General features: G+C 45.1%; 1 pseudogene; it reads left to right on the top strand.

The window, feature by feature from the left end:
* Positions 1-5043: 5043 nt before the first annotated feature.
* LOC143682124 (MBT domain-containing protein 1-like) lies at positions 5044-23171 on the top strand (annotated as a pseudogene).
* Positions 23172-23268: the final 97 nt, after the last annotated feature.

Raw genomic sequence — 23268 nt, 5'->3', positions numbered from 1 at the left:
GGGCTCTCATAGTCACAAAGAAAGGAACAAAGGCCTTTTGGAGCCATTTTCAAGTGAGAAAGACCCAGACCTGGCATCGGAACCTCCCGTGGGCACCCTTGTCTTCAAGTTTCAGAACCAGAGAATGGAGCAGAGCCCGTGGAGGCCCTGAGCTGTCCATGTTACTATCCCGGACTGAAAAGGCCCGAGAAGTGTGCAAACAATTCCAGGCGAGAGGAAAAATACCGTCCAGTACCTAGACCGAGAAGAAAGCAATGAGGGTGGCAGCTACAAAATGCAGTGGCGGGAAGAGTGCAGGAGGAGGGACAGGTGAGCGAGGAGGGCGCTGAGCCGCGGGGTTCATAACCTGGGATCTGAGAATTTGGATGAAGAAAAAAAAAAACACGGTATCTTAATTTTCAGCATCCTCTGATGTATTTCCTTCACTTAGGAATATTGGCGAGGCAACGTGGGACAGGACTCCTCAGAGAAACCGGGGCCTGGCATCATAGGATCAAGAAAGCCTTCTTCACTGAGACAAAATAAAGTCTCAGCAACTGAGAGATTTCAGACAGAGTCGAGAGGTTATCCTGGAGGTTATTCTTATGCATTATACAGATATCCCCTTTTTAGTTTATGGTATATTGGAGTGGCTGGAGGGAAGTACCTGAAGGTGTTGAGTTGGGTTCCAGTAGCCTTGATTCTTGAAGATGACTGTCTAACTGTATAGCTTTTCCAGTGTGACCGTGTGCTTGTGTCTGATGCTTCTTTTATCCAGGGTATGGACAGATGAGTTAAAAAAAAAATAAGGCTAAAAAAATAAATAATAGTGGGAAATAAAGGGTTAAAAGTTGGGTAGATGGAAATACTGTGGGCCGCTGAGAGGGAGGGGCAAGGAGTATGGAATGTATGAGTTTTTTTATTATTATTAATTCTTTTTCTGGAGTGAAAAAGATGTTCTAAAAGTGATCATGGTGATGAATACACAACTATGTGATGCTATTGTGAGCCATTGATTATATACTACAGATGGACTATATGGTACGTGAAGATATCTCTATAAAAATATTTTTTTTTAGAAATAGAGTGTTGACCACAAGCCGCAATAATCAGCAGTACTTTTGATTTTATTCCTGATCAATACCAGAGCTATTTGCAGGCAGTGCTACCCTGTTGCATATATCTCAAAATTCCTTTACACTCAGGACTGCCTCAAAACCACATCAGACCCAGCATGCCTGCAGATCGTGTTATGTGAGGCACCTGTAAAGAAGCATATATAATTTTACTATTCTGTATGTTTATTATAGTGAGGACGATTTTGGTATGATGGGCTAGCCCTGCAAATCACTGTAGTTAATTAAGTTTGTGTATTTAAAACATTTTCTCAGGAGGGGCCCACGGGCTTCATGGAACTGTCAGAGGGCTGGTGGCACAGAAGGGACAACCCACCCCATCATTGCTTTAAGGGGTTGTGGAGGGTTTACTTAGTTCACATTGGCTTCTCCCTAAAAGGGTTTAAGTAGCTTGGAGTGAACGAAGGTGTGCAGGTAGCGGGGACAGATGGGAGGTGGCAGAGGAGAGAGCCTTTGAATCTGGGCTTCTCAACCTGGCCTGCATCCCAGACCAGCAGAGCCACACTTTCTGGGTGGAACTTAGCTGGAGGACCGCAGCAGCCTGCCAACTCATTCCCCAAACCCCTACTCCTGCGTCCTCTTTTCTCCTTACAGTGTGCATTCCGCTGCTGCCTGAGTGCTTGTCCTTCCCCTCTTCAAACCCCTCCACTGGCTTCCTGAAAAGCTTGGAACCAAATCCAAACTCCCCTCACCTGCTCTGTAAAGCTGTCTGTGATCCGGACCCCAGCCTCGGTCTGACCCCATTTTCTCCCCCTTCCCTCTCCCGATCTGCTTCCTCGTCACATCCAGCTCATTCCTACCCCAGGACCTTTGTACTCGCTGTTCCCTCTGCCTGGAAAGTTCTCATCCCAGATAAGTGCACGCCATGCATCCTCGCTTTAACTGAGTCTCTGCTCAAATGTCACCTCCTGAGAGAAGCTTTTGCCGGCTACCCCATCTCAAACATGCCTCAGCCTCGTCACTCAGTAACCCCCAAATCTTCCCACCCCACACGAGTTCAGTGTGTGGCTGCACAATCACCTGTGGTGCTGTCATTTCTCCTTCCTCCCTTCCAAGTTCCTTGTTTAGTTGGTCACTGAGTCTTGTCAAGTGGGCAGAATTGATGTCTTTGCATCTGTTCTTTCTTTCTGTTCCCTCCAGCCCTCTCATGTCCAGCCCTTCGTTATTTCTCACCTGCACTATTTTTGTCACATCCTAACTTTCTTCTGCGCCTCATGTCTTAGGTTCTAATTTGTCCTTTCTACTGCAAATTTAATAGCACCAGACTTGGGCATTTCACAGACCAATTGCCCTTTTTTTTTCTATCAATATAGGGACAGAAAATGAATTTAGAGCTTAGATTTTTAAATGTTTGATTAAACTACACTAATGTTTTATTTTGCAAAATAATGTAATGAAAGAACAGCCAATATCTTTAATCACTTTCCCTTTGCAATAAAAAGAATTGTGGTACACGGGTTATTCGGTGCTGGAATACTCACCCACCATGTGGGAGACCCTGGTTCGATTTCCGGCTCATGCCCCCCAAGAAAACAAATTGTAACACAAAATTAATTATAACCTCTTTCCTCTCCCCCAAATAGGTAAATTTAGAGGTAAACCTCACAAATTCCTTCTTTGCCTCATTTCACCTGAGACTGAAAAACGTTTGTCAGGGACTGGCATTGAAGAACAGGCAGGCGTTTGGAGTCACTGATTCTACCATAACCCACAGGAGTGCAGTTTTTGCGAGAAGAGACGAAAAATAGGGCAAGAAGACACCAAACCAAGGTGCCACACAAAAGAGAGAGGGGGCGGTGAACACGGGAGAAGGGGAAGTGGTAAATAAACCGAGACAGCACTGGCTATTTAAAAATGGGCTTTGGAAATATCAAAGGCAAGACAACTTAGAAGAAAATCAAGCTCAGGAGGTAGAAGACAACATAAACGTGTGCTCACTTTGCAGAAGGAAAAGATTAAATGGTAGGACAGAAGTTGCTAGAAATGGATGGCAGGGCCTTAGTATCTGGCAAAGATAAATAAATATGTCCCACATAGTGTTTAAAAACATAAACAAGGTTCTAACATCCCAGCTTACACCAGTGATAACTGGGAAGGGACAGCAGAGGGGTGGAAGAGAGCAAAAGGTTATTCGTCTCATTTTACACAGAATGTTTCATTTGGGACCTTGATCATTACAGGGAGAACTGAGGATGTTTTAAGTCAAAGGCTAGCATTAGTATAAGTAAAACTCTCTTGTACCTTTCACATCACTGGGGCAGGGTTGGGGGGGCGGGGAGAAAAAAATAGTATTCATATTTAAAGAATTTAAAGAATATGAATTCAAGTCAAATTTAATTCTATTAAAGCAAATACTTTAAATTCCATTAAAGTAGATAGTGGAAATTACAGAGAAGGAGAAAGCATTAAGCGAGTTCAGAAGCCGTGCTGAGCGTAGTAGTTGTAAAAACAAATGTAAATTGGTTAAACTGCACGGACTCTCACACTGATTCAAAACCCAAATCCAGTGACACGCTGTATATAGGGGACATCTCCGTACTCCCAAAGTGGCCTAGTGAGGTCAGAAATAAGGGGAGGGATGACAATTTGCTGAGCAAATGCAGAATAGAGAACAAGATTGAGAAGAACTGAAGGGAAGAAAAATAAATAATAATAAAGCAAATGAAGCACTGAATTCAGCAGAGGATGGCGAATTTAATGGGGCAGAGGGAGGGGAGAGCCCTAACTGGACCATTCTATACCGATAAAGTCACTTGGCCCCAAATAACCCAGCATCAGGTTCCGCTCCAGCTCAAGGGAGAAGACAACGCTGAAACCACAGCCTGAAACGTGATCACCCCCCTTCCCTCTCCCCAGCCCCAAATTCTGAAAGGGAGCTTCACAGTTTGGGAGAGTCCCTTCTCCCATTCCTTGGAGCTGCTGTCCCAAGTTCCCCCAAACTGCTCAGAACCGGGGCTCCACTTGAGGAGAGTTTCTGGTGGGTCACAAGCCTAGACAGGAAAGAGTCTCTCGTCACGCGAACACGGGCCACAAAGCACTGTAACATTAGCAGCTCCTGCGACCTGGTCTTGTCACTTCGCAATTGTCGAGACCTCAAAGTGCATGCCCCGCCCTTCTTTGAAATCATGGCATTGCTCCGGCGCACGCTAGAGCTTGGCTTAAATTGTGCTATAATGAAACACATGTGTATTTCCGTATTGCTGTGTCACAGATTGGGAGTTTTCAAAGCAGGACTTTGAAACGTGTCATTTCCACACAGCAGGTGGAGAGCAGGGAGCCCCCGCTTGCCCTCATGCTTCTCTTGACCCTTTCCTCTGCGCATTTCTTCATTCATACGTTCATCTCAGACATAAGTAAGACCCAGTGAGGGCGTGCTGCTTGCAGACCACTTTTCTGCCCTGGTTGGGTGCCCCCACAGGGCGGTGAGGGCCGAGCTTGGGTGTCGGGAGTGAATATTGAGTTTGCTGGGGTGACCCCACAAGAAGGGGGTGGGGCCAGCGCTGCCCCTCAGCCCACAGGACCTTTGAAAACCACCTGAACATGCGACGGTGGAGGGGAAGAGCCCCTTGCGTCTCAGTGGTTTCCTTGGAATTCAGTCGGGAAAGCTGCTTTTTAAAAATCGAGGTGTCTGTCTGAGCCCAGCCGGGGGCCCCTTGGAGTCTCCGCAGTCCCGGGTAGGGGCACCTACGCCCGGCTTGGGGAGGGCACACCGCAGGCTCAAGGAGCACAGGTATGCCCTACCCATGAGGTCCTGATGGGAAGCCCAAAGGATCTGAGTCAGAAGAAACATTAGAGGTCACCCAGAGCAGCCATCACGTGCTTTTCAGGCGCATACTTAAGGATTCGTAGCGTTCTTCTGAAGAGCTGAAAACCCATTCATGTGCGCATTATTTTATTTTATCATACATCCTTCCAGTGGGACTGAACATTATTCACGATCCAAAAGAAAAAGAAGAGACTCATTCCGGATGCTTGACAGATACGATAGCGGCAGTGAGCACACAAGTAGCAACTCCAGCTCTGAGGAGAGTAAAGAAGTTGCTCCTTTACCTTCTAATCTCCCAATTGTGAAAAACAATGAAAAAGTCTACACATACCCAGATGGTAAAATCTGGTGTCTCACGTTCAGGAAGTTATTCGTCAAACTCCAAGAAAGCAAGCATTTTGGCCAGACTTCAGGGTAAGCCTCCAACAAAGAAAGTAAAAGTTCTTCAGAAACAAACTTTAGTTGATAAACTAAGAGCGTGTGCTCAGTATCAAGCTACTTTGCAAAATCAAGCCAAGACTAAAGCAGCAGTCTCCATGCAAGAGCTCAGCTAGGGTAACTACATCAATACAGCAATAGCTTTATAGCAGTTCCGGTCACCTGTTTTAAACATGACCTGTGGGGATCTGCTAGGATATCTCAGAAAACGTGAGTAGGAGTTACCAATACAGACTGCAGTCTACCTACCAAAGTCTTCTGGGTTGCTGAAATTGTAAAATTAACGGATTATGCTGACCTGTTCAGATACGAAGGATTTGAAAATGACTCTGGTCTGAACTTCTGGTGCAATATGTGTGGTTCTGATATCTATCCAGTTGGTTGATGTGCAGCCAGTGGAAAACCTCTCATCCCTCCTTGAACTATTCAACACAAACATACAAACTGGAAAGCTTTTCTAGTGAAACGACTTACTGGAGCCCAAGCCCTTCTGCCTGATTTCTCACAGAAGGCTTTCACGAGTATGCAATATCCTTTCAAACCTCGCATGACAGTAGAAATAGTTGACAGGAGACATTTATGTCGAACACGAGTAACAGTGGTGGAAAGTGTAATAGGAGGTAGATTAAGATGAGCTTACGAAGATAGCGAAGACGGAACAGATGATTTCTGGTGCCACATGAACAGCCCGTTAACTCATCATATCAGTTGGTCTCAAAGTATAGGCCATCGATGCAAAAGAAACAGGATGGACATTTTGATACACCACCACATTTATTTGCTGAGGTAAAAGAATTAGGCCAGAGTGGGGAATGATTCAAAGAAGGAATGAAATTGGAAGCGATAGACCCATTAAATCTTTCTACAATATGCGTTGTGACCATTAGAAAGGTGCTGGCTGATGGATTCTTGATGATGGGGGAATCGAGCAATGGCTCAGAAGCAGCAGATGCATCTGACTGGTTCTGTTGCAATGTGCCCTCCCCTTCTATTTTTCCTGTGGGTTTCTGTGAAATTAGCATGATTGAACTTACTCCGCCCAGATGTTATACAAAACTTCCTGAGGTTTAACTACCCCAGGGAAACGGGCTCCATTGCAGCATTAGTAAAACCATTAATAAGGATAGTTTATTTATAATGTTATAAATAAATATATATATATATATATACAGTGTTATAGTATTTTTATAGTATCAATAAGAAATAAGTACTAGTAAAACTATTTAATAAGGATGTTCCAAATCACGGATTTCGTGTAGGAATGAAATTCGAAGCAGTAGCTCTCATGGAGCCATGTTTAATACGTGTAGCCACAGGAGCTCGAACTGTCCATTGTCTCTTGAGGATCACTTAATGGATAGAAGAAGAATATGATCAATTAGTAGGCTGTGAGTCCCCTGACCTCTCACCTGTAGGGTGGTGTCAATTAACTGGATATCAACTGTAGCCTCCAAAATCACAGTCATCAAGAGAAAGCCCATCAGGTTCATCAAGACAGAAGGAGGCTGAGTCCCACCTACACAAAGGACATAAGATGACTACAACTGCAGCTGAGGGAGGTGTTGCTAGATGGAGAGGATTATGATTTTCTCCAAGGAGCATCTGATCAGGAAAGCAATGGCTCTGCCAACTTCTACATCAAGGAGCCACGAGGTGGCTCAGAAACCAAGGGCAAGAGGGAGAAAATTTTACACGGGACTGAATTATTATCAATCCAGCCGCACAGTGGGGTTATCCTAGTGGGACATTTTGCTAAACAGAAAATTTCAGTTCCAGATTTTTCAGGTGGGTAGGAAAACTATTTTAGCCTGGGCAGAGGTGGGGGTAGAAATTTTTCAATTTATGAAGATGGACAATTTTTTGTGTTGTATTTGAAGCTTTTGGAAGAATTTTATAAGATTTTCCAAGTCTGGATTTATGTGTGTTGTTAACAAGAACTGAAATCCTAACTTTTGGTAAAATTGAAAGTTTAGGGAGCAGGATTAAAGGAACTAATTTAAGAAGGATATAGTAGTAAATGCAAATGAACTGCCATTGCGAATGAATCTTTTTGGTACTTGTTGAGAGATTTGGGGATTTTAGAAGTTAGGCCAGTCATATCTCCAGCTTCCTTTACTGCAGAAATATGCAGCTGAACCCGTCACCACACCACATAGATCATGGATGGGTAATTAATTCTGCTTGTTAGCATTTTATTGCAGCCCATTTTAAATGTTTGTACAGAAATGTTTTTCATTCTGTGAAAATTTATTTGCAGTTCTATATGAAACTGGAAGAACTCTGGATACTTTTGTATTTTCTCTTTTAATTAAAAAAATGATTACAATTATCCTAACACTAAAGTGTTAAACTGGAATGGTAAACAATAGACAGGGTCTCAGTCTACAGGTTGAGGAGTTGGGAAAATGCAATCTTGTCGACGTTCATTTTAGTTTCTTCGCTAAAAAAATACCTTCCAAAAGGGATTCTGATTAGTTCTCTACCATTTCCTTGAGTCTGTGAGATGATACTTGGTTTAGCCACACCCAAAAACAGACGTTCTGTATTATCAGGAAAATCAAAAGATGTTTAAAGCCAAAATAAGTTTAGATTTCAAAATCATTCCTTTCTGTTTTAACTATCCTGGACTTGAAAGGAAATTTCTTGACGTCCTTTAAAAGTCCATATATATAGTAGGAATGGTCTTTAATTGTATTCAAAATTAATTTTAATATAATAACTGATTTGGGCCATTTTAAACATTCCCTATTTTAAAATTCATATGATGACTTTAAAAAATACAAGGGTAAATTGTTGAAAGGTTTGCTCTCTGCATTTTCTAACTTTCTGCTGAGTTGTGACTGAATAGGAGAGTTCTAGCATTTACCAAGTGAGGTTCATGAACTAAACTTGCAGGAATTAATTGCATTTGTTCTAGAAATGCTTCTGGTCTTAGCCTGGCCTCTTCAGAGTGGTAATATTAACTACCTCCTCTGGAAATAGGTAATGCTAATTAGAAATTAATAAAAATGATTAACCTCTATAGTCCTTCAGCCTATGGAATGCTTTAAAAAATCATTAATGGAAAGCCCCAAGAGACCATTTTAGGTAACATTTTTGTTTGAATTCTAAAATGCATAAAACATCAAAACCCAGTGATTTATGTTCTAAAGTATTGCTCCACTTTTGGATATAATACATTGGTGATACACATAGGTTTACCTCATTCTATGCAAGAGGGGTTAATAATAACCTAAGGTTTTATAGTTGCTACTGGAAGGAAAATTTGTTACTTTAATATAGTGTAAGAATGTATGGAATTGCCTGTAAACATTTTTTAATACTGACCCTTTGGGGGCCTAAATTCAGATCATCAATGAAAGTTGATTCTCGTATATCAAATATGTGTGAATTCATCTGTAAAATTACTGGATATTTATTTTAACATTGCTGTGAGGGATCCGCTGTGAATGTGACATCCTTACACTTCCCAAATCTTTAACTTTTAAGAAGCTTCCCATAACTTAAAGCCTAGAAGACTTCCAAAGCAAGAGATGCAGCAGGCTTTGTTCTCAGCATTATTTACAATTGCCAAGAGATGGAAACAGCCCAAATGTCCATCAGCAGATAAGTGGCTAAACAAGCTGTAGTATATACATACGATGGGATATTACGCAGCTGTAAGACAGAATAAAGTCATGAAGCATGTAACAACATAGATGGACCTTGAGGACATTATGCTGAGTGAGATTAGCCAGAAACAAAAGGCCAAAGACTATATGATCTCAGTGATATGAATTAACACTGTGCTCAAAACAGATGGCCATTCAAATTTTAGAACTTCAACTTCTGTGTGAGATTAAAGCAAAAAATGTTTATTTGGTACAAAATTATATTTTGACTAATGCATTTCCTAATGTAACTTATATGGACAGGTTAAGTACATGGAACTTCGAATAGGGCATGAGATTTTGTAGGTTTGTCCAGTGTGATGCCCCAATAAATCCCAGAGTGATTTGAACAGTAGATAAAGAAGTATTTGCAAACTCCTCTTGGGGGAATGGCAAGAAAAGGGGAAAATTCAACTTCCCCATTTGGAGAATTCCTGATATCCTCACAAGTAGTAAGGACAACCAAGTCAATAGGCTGAGCCCTCAATTTTGGGGTTTGATCATATGGAACTTATCCCCACAAAGAATAGGCTAAGCCTACTTAAAATGAGGCCTAAGAGTCACCCCAAGAGAACCTCTATTGTTGCTCAGATGTGGCCTCTAGCTCTCAGCCAATACAGCAAGCAAACTCACTGCCCTCCCCTTCTCTACACGGGACATGACTCCCAGGGGGTGTAAACCTCTCTGGCAACATGGGACAGAAATTCTAGAATGAGCTGGGACTCAGCATCAAGGGGTTTAGAAAACCCTCTTGACCAAAAGGGGGAAGAGAGAAATGAGACAAAATAAAGTGTCAGTGACTGAGAGATTCCAAACAGAGTCGAGAGGTAATCCTGGAGGTTATTCTTATGCATTATATAGATATCCCTTTTCAGTTTATGATGTATTTGAGTGGCTAAAGGGAAGTACCTGAAACTGTAGAGCTGTTCTCCAGTAGCCTTTTTTCTTGAACATGATTGTATGAAGATAGAATGTTTACAATATGACAGTGTGATTGTGAAGACCTTGTGTCTGATGCTCCTTTTATCTATGGTATGGACAGATGAGTAAAACATATGGATTAAAAATAAATAAATAATGGGGGGAACAAATGTTAAAAAAAGTAATAATAGATGGATACGTGGCGGGAAATGTACCTATTGCAAACTATGGACCATGGTTAACAGTAATATTTTAATAATCTTTCATTAACAGTTAACAAATGTACCACACCCATACTATGGGTCAGTGGGTGGGTTGGGGGGAGGGATAAGAGGTATGGGAGGATTTGGGTTTTATTTTTTATTTTTATTTCCTTTCTAGGGTAATGAAAATGTTCCAAAATTGATCATGGGGATGTGTGCACAACTGTGTGATGATACTGTGAGCCAGTGATTGTGTACTTCAGATGGATTGTATGGTGTGTGAAGTGCATCTCAATAAAGCTGTATTTAAAAAAAGAACAGTAAATCAGAATACAGAGGGAAAAAAAATCCAAGGGGTAGATTTAAAGCAATGATCCTTCATAAAATTAATATTATATCAATAAAAATTTAAAAATGAAAAAAGATCGAGGTGTATTCTACATCCAGTGACATGCCCGGATCCTCTGAATTCAGCTGGATGGGTTTGGACTAATGTCTACACCTGGGTTCAGACAGATGTCTACACCTGGGTTCAGACAGATGTCTACACCTGGGTTCAGACAGATGTCTACACCTGGGTTCAGACAGATGTCTACACCTGGGTTCAGACAGATGTCTACACCTGGGTTCAGACAGATGTCTATACCTGGGTTTGGACAAATGGTTACACCTGGGTAACAACCGAGCCTCGGGACATTCCATCACCCCAGAGCATTTCCTCTTGCCTCTTCTGTTTAATCATTTACAGAGGGGGCCTCTGTCACCAGCATTTAGTCTCACATCTTCTAGAATGGCATGTAAGTGGAATCAGACAGTAGGTGTCTCTTACATCTGGCTTCTTCCCCTCAGCCTCATGCCCCTGAGATCACGCGCATTGCTTTGTGAGTCTGTGGCTCATTCATTTTTTATGGCTGAGTCGCATTTGGCTGTAGGATGATTCAAGGTTTGTTTATCTGTTCACCTGTTGATGGGTATTTGGGTTGTTTCCAGATTTGGACTATTACAAATAAAGCTGCTCTGAACACTCATTCATTGTGTGAGCAAACCCACCAAGAGTGGAGTCGCTTGGACTTGTGTAGGGGGATGTTTAACTTTGTGAGGAAGGGACTTCAGCCTTCTACTATCTGTGCTAACAAAGAGATACATAATTTAAATTAGCTAGCTTAAAAGAATATATATATATATATATATATATATATATATATATATATATATTTTTTTTTTTTTTTTTTTTTTATTACCAGCTGAGATCCCTTGAGGCCCATCAACCCGTTGGAGATGACAGGAGATGGCTCTCTGGTGGGGAAGAGCTGGCTTGGAATTTGTAATTTCACATAGATTTTTGTATTTCTGGTCCAAAGATGGGAGAACTGGAGAGTACCCGGTATATCATTTTGGTGAGTTGAATAGCATAGCCCCAAAATTCATATTTACCCAGAACTTCAGACTCTGACCCTATATGGAGATAGGGTCTAGTTAATAACTAGTCAGGATGATGTCATGCTGGATTGGGGTGGGCCCTACGTGCCAGGGCTGGTGTCCTTATCAGAGGAGGACACACACATGGATGCACAGGGGACGGCCATGGGACCACAGAGGCAGGACCGTAGGGAGGCGGCCACAAAAGCCAAAATGTGCAGGAACCACCAGTGCTGGAAGAGGCCGGGAGGTTCTCCCCTCAAGGCCTTGGTGGGAATGCAGTCCTGCCAGCACCCTGATTCCAGACTTCTTTATCTTTTTTAATGTTTTTACTGGTAAATATCACACATACATGGTGTACAATCAGTGGTTCATAATATCATCACATGGTTGTGTATTCATCACCATGATCATTTTCAGAACATTTGCATCATTCCAGAAAATGAAATAAATAAAAAGAAAACATACATCCCATACCCTTTGACCCTCCCTCTCATTGATGACTAGTATTTCCATCTACCCAATTTATTTTACCCCTTATCCCCCTATTGTTTATTTTTTTACCCACATTTTTTACTCATCTGTTCATACCCTGGAGAAAAGAAGCGTTACACACAAGGTTTTCACAATCACACAGTCATGTTGTAAAAGCTATACTTCTATATAATCGTCTTCAAGAATCAAGGCTACGGGAACACAGCTCAACAATTTCAGGTACTTCCCTAGCCACTCCAATACACCATAAACTAAAAAGGGACATCTATATAATGCATAAAAACAGCCTCCAAGATAACCTCTCAACTCTGTTTGAAATCTCTCAGCCACTGAAACTTTATTTTGTCTCATTTTTCTCTTCCCCCTTTTGGTCAAGAAGGCTTTTTCAAACCCATGATGCTGGGTCCCAGCTCATCCTGGGACTTCTGTCCCCATTGCCAAGGAGATTTACCTCCTGGGAGTCATGACCCAGGCAATGAACTCACCTCTGAGTTGGCTTAGAGAGACCACATCTGAGCAACAAAAGCGGTTCTCCAGGGGTGACTCCTTGGCCTAATTTTAAGTAGGCTAAGCCTGTCCTTTGCAGAAATTAAGTTTCATAGGGGCAAACCCCAAGATTGAGGGTTTGGTCTATTGATTTGTTTGTCCCCACTGCTTCTGAGAATACGAGAAATTCTCCAAATGGGGAAGTTGAATATTTCCTTCTTTCTCGCCATTCCCCCAAGGGGACTTTGCATATACTTCTTTATTCCCTGCCCAAATTACACTGGGATATATTGGAGCATCACATTAACTGGGACAAACCAACAAATCTCATACCCTATTCAAGATTCCATGTACTTATAGTATTCAACTAAACTGACCATACAGTTAAATTAGGTAATACACTATCCAAAATATAAATTTTGCACCAAATAAACTTCCCTACCAGTCTCATACAGAAGTTGAAGTTTTAAAATATGGACAATATCTCACCTACCCCAGTCCTGTCCAGATCAGCTCCATTCACATATCTAGTCAAAGTCTGATACCTTTTCCAATTTTTTAAACAGTTCCTGTATGGGGTAATGCTGACTTCCATAGCTTCCGAGCTCTAACTCTGAGTCTGTGGTGTCAACATAAATACCCAAAGTTGATTTGAGACTTCTTGACTCTAGAAGTGTGAAAAATAAATTTCCACTCTCTTAAACCACCCAGTTTGTGGTCATTTGTCTCAGCAGCCACAGAAAAGAAATACAGTCTTCTTTGAGAAAAAAACAAAACAAAACTGAGACATACAAAGGACAATACACTCTTCCCGCGGTGAACAAATCCATATTTCTGCCCTTCTAGAAGACCTGAGAATGCAAGGAAATGTCTCTGGGGCCCTGTCCTTGTGGCTGGCTGCTTTGCCTTGCTGCACTGCAAACTTCTATGGCGTGCTCACCTCACACTCGGCCCGGGGAAGCCCTGTCCATGGAGGGTCTTTGGGAGAGGGAGACGGATTTCAGAACATTTCTTCGGGCATTCAGTAAACTTTTCTGAGCAGTTCCCTGGAGGTTCCAGAGATGCAGAGATGAGTAGGCTGTCGTCCAGTCCCAAGAGGCCCATGGCTGAATGGGTGAAATGGAACCACAGAGACCATTTATAATGCCACGTTCTAAGCATAACAAACATTAGTGGCTGGGCTGGGGAAGGACTCCCTGAGGTGGGGGGGATGCAGGCGGGGGCATTCGAGGGGCATTAGAGGCGGCAGTGAGGAAGAGAGGTGGTCTCTGGGCCAAACCTCAAAGGACCAGTGCTAATTAGCTGGGTGGGTGTTGGGGGAAGGGACTGCCAGGATGAGGGAACAGCATGTGCAAAGGCCCAGAGGCCTGCCCAGGGAACTTTGAGAGGAAATAACAAAATCTGGGTCGGCAAAGGCCAGATCACAAATGGCCCCGTCTTCTATGCCATGAAGGTGAGACTATCTCGAAAGCCATGGGGGGCAATTGCAAGAATTTAAGTAGGAAACTGACATGAACAGATTTGTTTTCTAAAAAAAAATAGCCATGATGGCAGAGCAGTGGGTGGTAGTGAGTAAGACCTGGGTCTTGAAAGGAGTTTGGGTTCAAATCCTGGCTCTATCCCTTTCTCATGGTATGATCTTGGGTCAGCCCTTACCTTCTCTGTGCCATGGTTTACTTATCTGTAGAACGTGGATATTATTGCTGTCTAGTCATAGGGTGATTGAAGGATTAAAAGCTAATACCTATTAGGTTTGGCAGATGTCTGGCACTTGGTAGGAGAGAGGAACTGGAGGCAGGGTGAGCAGCTGGGGCCCCTGCAATCTCCAGGTAAGAGGTATGAGCAAAAATGGAGGCCCAGGGAATAGAGAGGATGGGGCAGGTTTCAGTTCCAGTTAGGATGGAGAGTGGGCAGGGGGTGATGCCCCTGGGCTGCAGAGGCCACAAGAAGAGGCAAAGGAGAGGTTCAGCATGACCCCCAAGTTTCTCCATGCTCAGCAACGCTGCCTCTCCTGCCCTACTGCCGTAAGTCTGCAGACAACCTGGGCTTCCCACATGCACCTATTTCTGTGAAACTTTGGGCAATAATTAATTTTAAATCAGGGGGGCTAAGAGAGAGGGGAACCAAATCACAAACACCCATTTCCTTTTCCAAGGCGAGAGCAGGCTCAGCAGCTTGGTCAGCAGGAGCCCCTCTGGGTGGTGCAGGCTCTGCAAACTTCCAGCCCCTCTGTTCAGCAGAATCCTGATGAACACACCACAACCTGCAGCTCACCGCCACGGCATGGGCCACCCCTGGGCCAACAGCTCCATCCAATTCAGGTGGGTTTGAAAGAACAGGCTGCCTTGTTCTTGTTTGAAGAGGAGACAGTATAGGGAATGGGGTGTCAGGGGGTAGGGTGCTGAGCAGAGGAGCAAAAAGACAAAGTGATTACTGTTGCCACCCCCTTCACGGTCTCCAGGGGACCCAGGCTGTGGGAACTCCAGGTCCCACTAATGGAACAGGTTAAGCACAGCTTATACAATGCACCCCAGGGATATAGAAGTAATTTGTTCTTTGTCAACAGGAGGTCAGCTTTCTTTAAATCACTAACTGGGATATTTGTCACTGAGGCATGGGATGGTGCTTTCGGGGCCTGCCAGGGGCAGGGCAGGGGTCTCCTGTGAGCCTCTGGGCTGGGGGGTGGCTGGGCCTGGGCATATTTCTGATCCATTGGGCAGGGCCAGCCTTCGCTTGACGTATTTCAGCAAAACCCTGATGAAAATGTCCTTAAGATCCTCTAAGCCCGTAGCTCAGCTCAGCATCTGTATTTCCATATTTCCACCTCCTTTGCCTGACATTTTCCCTATCAAAAGATTGCTCATGGGCCAACCCTTATAAAGCACTTTCAGGGAGTCTTCCTGTTTGTAGAATAGGTATATCTTTCTCGGTCTCCATCTGTAAGTCTGTCCCACAGCAGAGGGCTAGCTCAGCTCTCCCTGTGTCGTCCAAAAATAACATCAACGATGACAACGGTGAATGTTTACTGAGAGCTTACTTGGTGGTGGCTGCAAGGAGAGACTCCTCATATAAACCTAAGTGTCCACACAGGGCTTGCTAGGTAAATAACCCACCTTCCCCACCTCTCACTCCCAAAAGATGGACACATCCTAATTCCTGGGACTGTGGGTATGTGAGCTCCCATGGCAAGGGGCCTCGGGAGAGGTGACGGGCACAGGAAGATGGGGAGATGGCCGTGGATTAGCTGGGAGGGTGTCTGAAGCAATCACAGGGGTCCTTTCAAGTGAAAAAGGGAGGTAGAAGGGCCTGTCAGAGAGAGGCTGGAAGAGTCTACACACTGGCAAGGGAGGGACACAGGGTCCCCTTGGGGCCTCCACATAGGCCGCAGCTCTGCTGCCACCCTCACTCTGTCCCCATCAGGCCCATTTCAGACTTCTCCCAGGACCTCAAGAGAATAAATTCCTGCTGCCTCAAGCCATTCAATTTCTGGGAATTTGACGTGACTTTCTGACAATTCCCTCGGTCCCTTTTCCCCAATCAGATTGCTGCTCTGGACCTCACTCACATGGCTTCTAGCCCCACTCTGCTCCCCACGCACCCCGGAGGGGAGTAAAGCTTTAGACACACTCTCTTGTTTAATCCTTATGCCTTTACTAGATACTTTAGTTACCATTCCTGTCTTACAGATGAGGAAAGCTGTTGCCGCGGAGCCTTCACTTTCTCCATACGCCAGCGAGGCAGCTGGAAACGTGGCCAGGGCTGGAGGGTAAAGCCCAGACCAGCCCAGCTGGGCGAACGGGGCACCCCAAGGCCTCCAGGACGCCATCTCCTGTGACAGGAGCTGGACCCAGCTGGACCAAGTCTCACTGGGCCGCTGCTCTGGACTAGAATGAACAGAGCTCTGGGGCTCGCGACTCTGCAGCCGGCATCCCTGGCCATGGCCCTCAGCTGATGGGGGAGTCTCTGGAACCCCGAGGTGAGTGCTGAGGTCACTCGCCCCTCTCTTCACTAGCGGTTAGTGGCGATGAAAGGGTTCACCCCCTCAATTGCACAAAGAATCTTTTTGAGGATTAGTTTGAGGAATCCAGATACCCTCCCCCCTTCATCGCAACTAGGTAAAAATGCATGGGCCTGTTCTGTAGGTGTGTCCGGAATGCAAGGGCTGCCTGCCAGGGTCTAGGTTAGACGGCAGAAAGAACGAGAGGCCTGGGCGGCCACTGAGCATGCAGGGGGAACTTGGGAGGAGTGCCAAGGGCAAGTGTCGTGTCGGGTGCACGGGGGGTAGTGTCCGGGAGGCAGACGCGTGTAAGCGTGCACCTTGGGAAACATGGTGCAAATCTGGGCTCAGCCATTCATCTGCTGGTCATTCACTGATTTTCCCTGCAAAATGGGGAAACAATAGCACCGATCTGACAGCATTTCTGTAAGAGTTAAATGGAGGAACCTATGCTGTGGGTCAGGGTCTCTAGAGAAGCAGAAGCAATATACACAGAGAGAGAATTCAAGGAGCTGGCTATGGAATTGAGCAGGCTGGCATGTCGGAAATCGGTAGGGTAAGCCAGAAGCTGGAAATCCAGGCAGGAATTGAGGCTGGAAGCAGAATTTCTTGTCTGGAAAGCTCAGTTTGGCTTTAGAGAACTTGCAAGCAATTGGATGAGACCCGCCCATATCATCTCCTCTTAGGGTCAGTTGATGTTAACTTTATCTCCCGAGCACCTTCACAGCATGTTAGTAGTTGATGAATAGGTGGGTGCTAGAGTTTAGCCAAGTTCACAGGTAAAAATAACCATCACAGATGCTGAAGTGTTGCAAATGGCCCCTGGCACATTGTTAAGGAAGCAATAATGCTAGCTGTTATTACTGTATTCACTGATCTGAGTTCAGGCAAATGGAGAAATGGAATGCCACCTTGGGTAGCCCTTAATTTGCTTTATTTATTTTTCTTCCTTTCTTTTGCCTGTCTTCTTCCGTCTCTAATACAGTGGGGGAGGGGTGAGTAGGAAGGGGTGGACTGTTTGGGCCTTGCTATCTTGAGGAGGTCATCTACTGACAGACTATTGAGTTTGGTGAATTCCTGGCACTTGCAGCCTCACCCTATGTCATAAAGATGCTGGCTCCACTGGTGGTGTCATGTCAGCAAGAAGTTTGGCTCTGAAATTATAGCAAGACCAGCAGACAGGATCCTCCATTAAGCTCCTCCCTTCTAGGATAAAATAGCAGTCCTCTGTTTCATTTTGCAGTCAGGATGCATAATTTACTAATATTTGAATCAAAATGGGCAGTTTTGAATAAGGCGAAGACAAAGAACTATACTGGGGCAAATCAGTTTAACGTTCAAAAGTTTTGATTAATAATTTCTTGGGCAAAGTCTTGCCCCAAACTTAATTCAGGGAAGTCCTGTCTGTCCACAAGAAGCTTTCTCTGACACCACCGTATCAGTTATTGGTTGCCACAATTATGCCGTGTCACAAACAGCCACAAATAACCACAGCTTGCTACTTATATGAAGCAAGGAGTCACTGATTGAGTGGCTGGGCTGATCTGGGCTGGGCTGGACTGGGCTGATCTGGGCAGGGCTGATCTTGGCAGGGCTGATACTGGCTGGGAGGATTTTGGATCTGCTGATCTTGGCTGGTTGGATTTTGGCTGGACTTGCTCATAGGCCTGGAGGTTGCCTGGCTCTTGGCTGATCCATACTGACCTCAGCTGGGTTGCCAGTGGCTACCCTGAACATGTCCTCGTGGCAATGGCAGAGACACAAATGATCAAGTAGAAGTCTGAAAGTCTCCTTGAAATCTAGACTCAGAACTGCCATACCACTACATCTGCCTCATTTCAATTGGTCAAAGCAAGGTATGGAGGAGAATCCAGGGCCAGAGTGGGAAAGGCTACAAAGTTATAAAGCAAAGGGTGTGGCTCTGGGGCCAGGATGAAGAATTAGACCCATTTACACCATCTAACACAACCTTCTCTCTGTTACCCTGAACTCCGAATCTGCTCAGAACTTAAATATACCAATAATTCAATAATACCTGAATTAGGTAAGAACTTCCAGTGTACAAATTCATGCATTCCATCCCCCCTTGCCCATCTCCCTAAAAGCTTTATTTCTCAATAGCCCAATTTCTATACTAACCTCCTAATGTGGCCAGAGACAAAATACAATCTTGGTTGAATTGGTATAAATTTGATAAAACCAGAGTGTTCTTGGGCAATTCAAGATTTCCCCTTGCTATTTCTTAATGGGGTTGTGTCTGAAACTAGGAGACTTATAGTGCCCCCATGTTTTGGGTAGGAGCCCCTGACATTTGCTGAGATGTCTGAATTTCCCATGTGGACTCTGGCTGCCTGTCCCACAGGAGCCCCTGTTGTTTTCCCATCTTACCTTCGAGGCCTCCTGCTCTGCGGGCACTAACTCAGCACTTCCAGGCCCTGAGGGAGGGCGGGGTGGGGTGAAGGAAAGCACTGGGACTCTCAGATGCTCTCTCATCAAATTCTGGGGCCACAAGAAACCCAGCAGGAAAGAACCTGGATCTGTACCCCCTCCTCCTTCACAGTGTTGCTTTTCTGACATTACACAGGCTGGCATTGGAGACTTATGGAAAGCAAGCCTTGGGTCTCCCAGCATTTTGACTTTGGCATGAGGTGGAAGACATCAGCAGCAGACCTTTCTCCGACACCCTCACTAGCTTCTTTCTATTACCTTCTTCTCTGTCTTCCTCTCCCACCTGGGAAATTTTTATCCCCTCCTGGGCAAGTGTGGGGAAGGGATTGGACGAAATCATCGAATCCCCTGTTTAAGCCTAAAGTCCAGTTTCTGAGGCTCAAAAGTAAAAAAAATGACTTCTTTTGTTCCTTGCTGCATTTCTGCTGGAGCAACCCTTTCCTGAATCTGTACTAGCAGAAAACCAGGTAAAGAAGCTCACATTTCAAATTCTATTGCATCACACGTCTATGAATGATAGCACTAGGCTGGGTTTTATTCATCACCCAGCAAGGTATCCTAAATGGCAGGAAAGCATGAAGCCTGGATCCAGAGGACATGATTTCAGACCCTGGCCCGGACATTTACAAGTTGTGCTGCCTTCCACTTAACCTCTCTGAGCTTGTTTCTACCCAAATGTCTCTAAATAATGGATGCGGTAGACAGAATCATGTCCTCTGCACAATGTCCATACATTAGTCCTTGGAACCCGCGACTATGTTCCATTACATGGCAAAGAGGCATAAGGCTGCTACTCAGCTGACCTTAAAATCGGAAGCACCTGGATTATCCACGTGGGGCCCAATGTAATCAAAGTCTCCTTAAAAATAGAAGAGGGAGGCAGGAAAGTCAGGAGTTGGAAGATGTGACCAAGAAGAGAGAGCCTGAGAGATGCAAACTAAGAAAGACTCAGCCTGATGCTGCTGGCTTTGAAGGTGGAGGAAGGGCCAGAGCCAAGGAAAGGACGCTTCTTCCAGGAGCTGGAAAAGGGAAGCAAACAGGCTCTCCCCCAGAGTCTCCAGAAGGAACCCAGCCCTGCTGACTCCTTGGTCTTAGCCCCCGGAAACCTGTCAGTCTTTTGACCTCACGAATTGTAAGATGTGCCAGTTTGAAGCTATTATATACTCCAGAAAAGCCACATCTTAATCCTGATCCAATCTTATGGGGGCAGCCATTTCTTTTAATCCTGATTCACTATTGTAGGGCAGAAACTTTTTATTAGATTATCTCTGTAGAGATGTGATTTGCCGAATTGTGGGCATAACCTTTTGATTAGATAAATATGTGACTCCACCCATTTCCAGGTGTGTCTTGATTATTTTACTGGAGTCCTTTAAAAGAGGAGACATTTCGGAGAGAATTAGAGCCAACAGAAACACTTGGAGAACAGTTGCTTCAGAGCTGACGGACATGGATGTTCGGAGATGCTTGGAGACCAGCAGACGTCAGCATGTGCCTTCCCATGAGATGCTAAACAAGCCAGAACCCAGAGTTGTGTCCCGGAGGAGCTAAGTGAAGGCCCACAGATGCCAAGTGAGGAACCAAGAAACAGAGGCTAAAAGCACTGGAACCAGGAACAAAGACAAGCAGATGCCAGCTATGTGCCTTCCCAGCTAACAGAAGTGTTTCGCACGGCATTAGTCTTTCTTGAGTGAAGGTACCCTCTTGTTGGTGGCTTAGTTTGGACATTTTCTCAGCACTTGAGCTGTAAACTTGTAACTTATCAAATTCCCCTTTTAAAAGCTGTTCCATTTCCGGCAGCATTAGCAAACTAATATATAAGATAACAAATTTGTAGGCTTTTTTAAGCCACTGAAATCATGGTAATTTGTTGCAGCAACAATAGGAAACTGACACAATGGGTTTGAAAATGTTTTGTAACTGTAAAGTGGTAGCAGAGGGGAGATATTGCCAGCAGTCCAGCCATCTTGTTCCCCCTCCTGATGCCATGGTTAAGAGCCTGAGCTCTACCATGTGACATGTGGGTTCAAATCTCAACTCCACTGCTGAGCTGTGGGATCTTGGGACTGTTAATTAACCTCTCTGAGCCTCTTTCATCTCTAGAACAGAAATCCCTACCTCATGTGCCAACACTGAGGGTTTGGAGATAAAGGTGATGTGTTTAGCACAGGACCTCACTCAGGGTGAGCCTCAAAGCATTTTGTGGTGAGGGTAAGGAAGAAAAGGCAGGCCAAAGAGTTCTGTTGCTTATTTATAAGTGACTTTGGGTTATAAAGGAATAGAATGATAGATCAAGATGGATATGTAGGTAGATGATACATAAATGATAGATACTGCAAAGTACTGAGATTAGAAACAGTCTCTTAGACATATGTAGGAATGTTCACTGCAGGTTTATTTCCAATAACTAAAACCTGAAAATAACCCAAACATCCATCAGCAAAAGAATGGATAAATAAATTACGGTACAACCCTACAAAAGAATATTATGCAGCAACGACAAAGAGCAAATTACTAACACATCCAGCAACACGAAGCAATCTCAGGAATATTCTGATGTGCAAAAGAAGCCAGACACAAAAGAGCATGTATGATTTGATACCATTTGTATTTCACCAAGATATTCTACATCTTCATCTTTAGGCAAAAAAGATGAATGTCTTAATTCATCTTTAGGCAAAAGCCTGTGTAGTGGCTACTCAGGGGCAGAGGCATGAGGGAGCCCTCTGGGGTGAGGGGCCCGTTACCACCTGGTAGGTGCATTTCTGAAAACTCATCGAGCTGGACATTTAAGATGTGTACACTTTACTGTGTGAAAATTATACCCCAGTAAAAACTAAGATGAGCCAAAGTACCCTGCCTATGCCACCTTTTACGAGTTGAATCGTGTCCTTCCAAAAAAGCAGGTTGAAGTTCCATGAATGTAATCTTATTTGGAAGTAGGGTCTTTGACGATGTGAGCAGTAAAGATTGGGCCAAACTGGATTAGTTCTAAGGTGGGGAAATGTGGACACAGAGACAGACAGACACACGGACAAAGAACATGAGAAGAGAAAGGCAGAGGTTGAAGTGCTGCATCTGCAAACCAAGGCAGGGCGAGGATGGCTGGCAGCCGCCAGCTGCTGGAAGAGGCAAGGAAAGGTCTCCCCTATGAGTCCCAGAGGGACCGTGGCCCTGCTGGCACCTTGGTTTGGACTTCTAGCCTCCAGGGCTGTGAGAGAATACATTTCTGTTATTTGAAGTCACCCACTTGGTGATTCTTGGTTACAGCAGCCTAGAAAACTAAGACACCACGTCTCGAGGTAAAATAAAAATAAATTATTTGTCTTATGCCCAGTGCCTGTGGGAGAGCACATGTACGGGCTCAACTGGTGCTTTGGAGGATGTGAAAGGGCGGAAGTGCCACTCCACCGGGCCTTGGGCTGCTGTTTACACCCCTGGAGCAGGCCAGCGTCCCCAGTATCCTCAGCTTTGTGCCAGGACAGCGCCTCGTGAGTCAGTGTTTTGGACTCAGCAGAGGGCTTTCCCACAGTCACCTCATTTCACCTCCTACAGTGGCCAGCGGGCCAGCAGGGTAAGGCAGATGGCTTCTCGAAGGCCAGCAGAGACACCACACCCATCTTGGACTTGGACTTGGGGGGGTCCCCAGCCCGGCCCCTCCTGGCTGTTTAGATTCAGAGAGGAAAACCCCACTGCAGGGTCAGGGCTGGGCCTGCCCTCCCCACCCCATCCCAGCCTTTGCGCGGGGAGGAGGAGAATATCACTGGGTGTCTGGGCATGGGTCCCCAGCACGTCTGTTCCCTCTCACCCTGCCCCCAAAGATAGGACTATTGAGCAGAGAGGTTTTCAGAGCAAATGAGCTGGCAGAAGTGCAGGACACAGCAGGCAGGGCCGTGGCCCTGAACCCCCACGGTTTGTGAAGCCCTGGGAGTGGCCCTGATGGACACTGAGAGAGGCTCCTACATCCCCGAGCTCCTCCTGAGCCTGGCCCTGGCTGGTGCTGGGAATCTTGGGGTGCACCAAGAGCTTGGACTAAAAAGAACCTTCTGGAAGGCATGGTCACCATACCCCTGACCCACCCACCCACCTACCTACCCAGGCCCTGACCTGGAGCCAGGCACTAAGTGTGATAGGGGTCTGGAGCTGGCAGCTGCCTGGGAGCCGACTTTGAACCTGAGCTGGTTTGAAATCCATCTCATAAATCTACAGCTCCGCCTGGGGAACACACCTTGAGGTCTGGGTGTGGGGTTCATAGGGGGAGCCCCCGGGGTCTCTGCACAATGCAGCCTTTACAGGCCTGTGCTATGAGCGGCTGAGAGCGTGCGTGTGT

The sequence above is a fragment of the Tamandua tetradactyla genome, chromosome 5 (genome assembly GCF_023851605.1).
Source record: "Tamandua tetradactyla isolate mTamTet1 chromosome 5, mTamTet1.pri, whole genome shotgun sequence".
NCBI lineage: Eukaryota > Metazoa > Chordata > Mammalia > Pilosa > Myrmecophagidae > Tamandua > Tamandua tetradactyla.
Note: the sequence above shows the minus strand (reverse complement) of the source record. Positions and strands in the feature narration are given on the sequence as shown.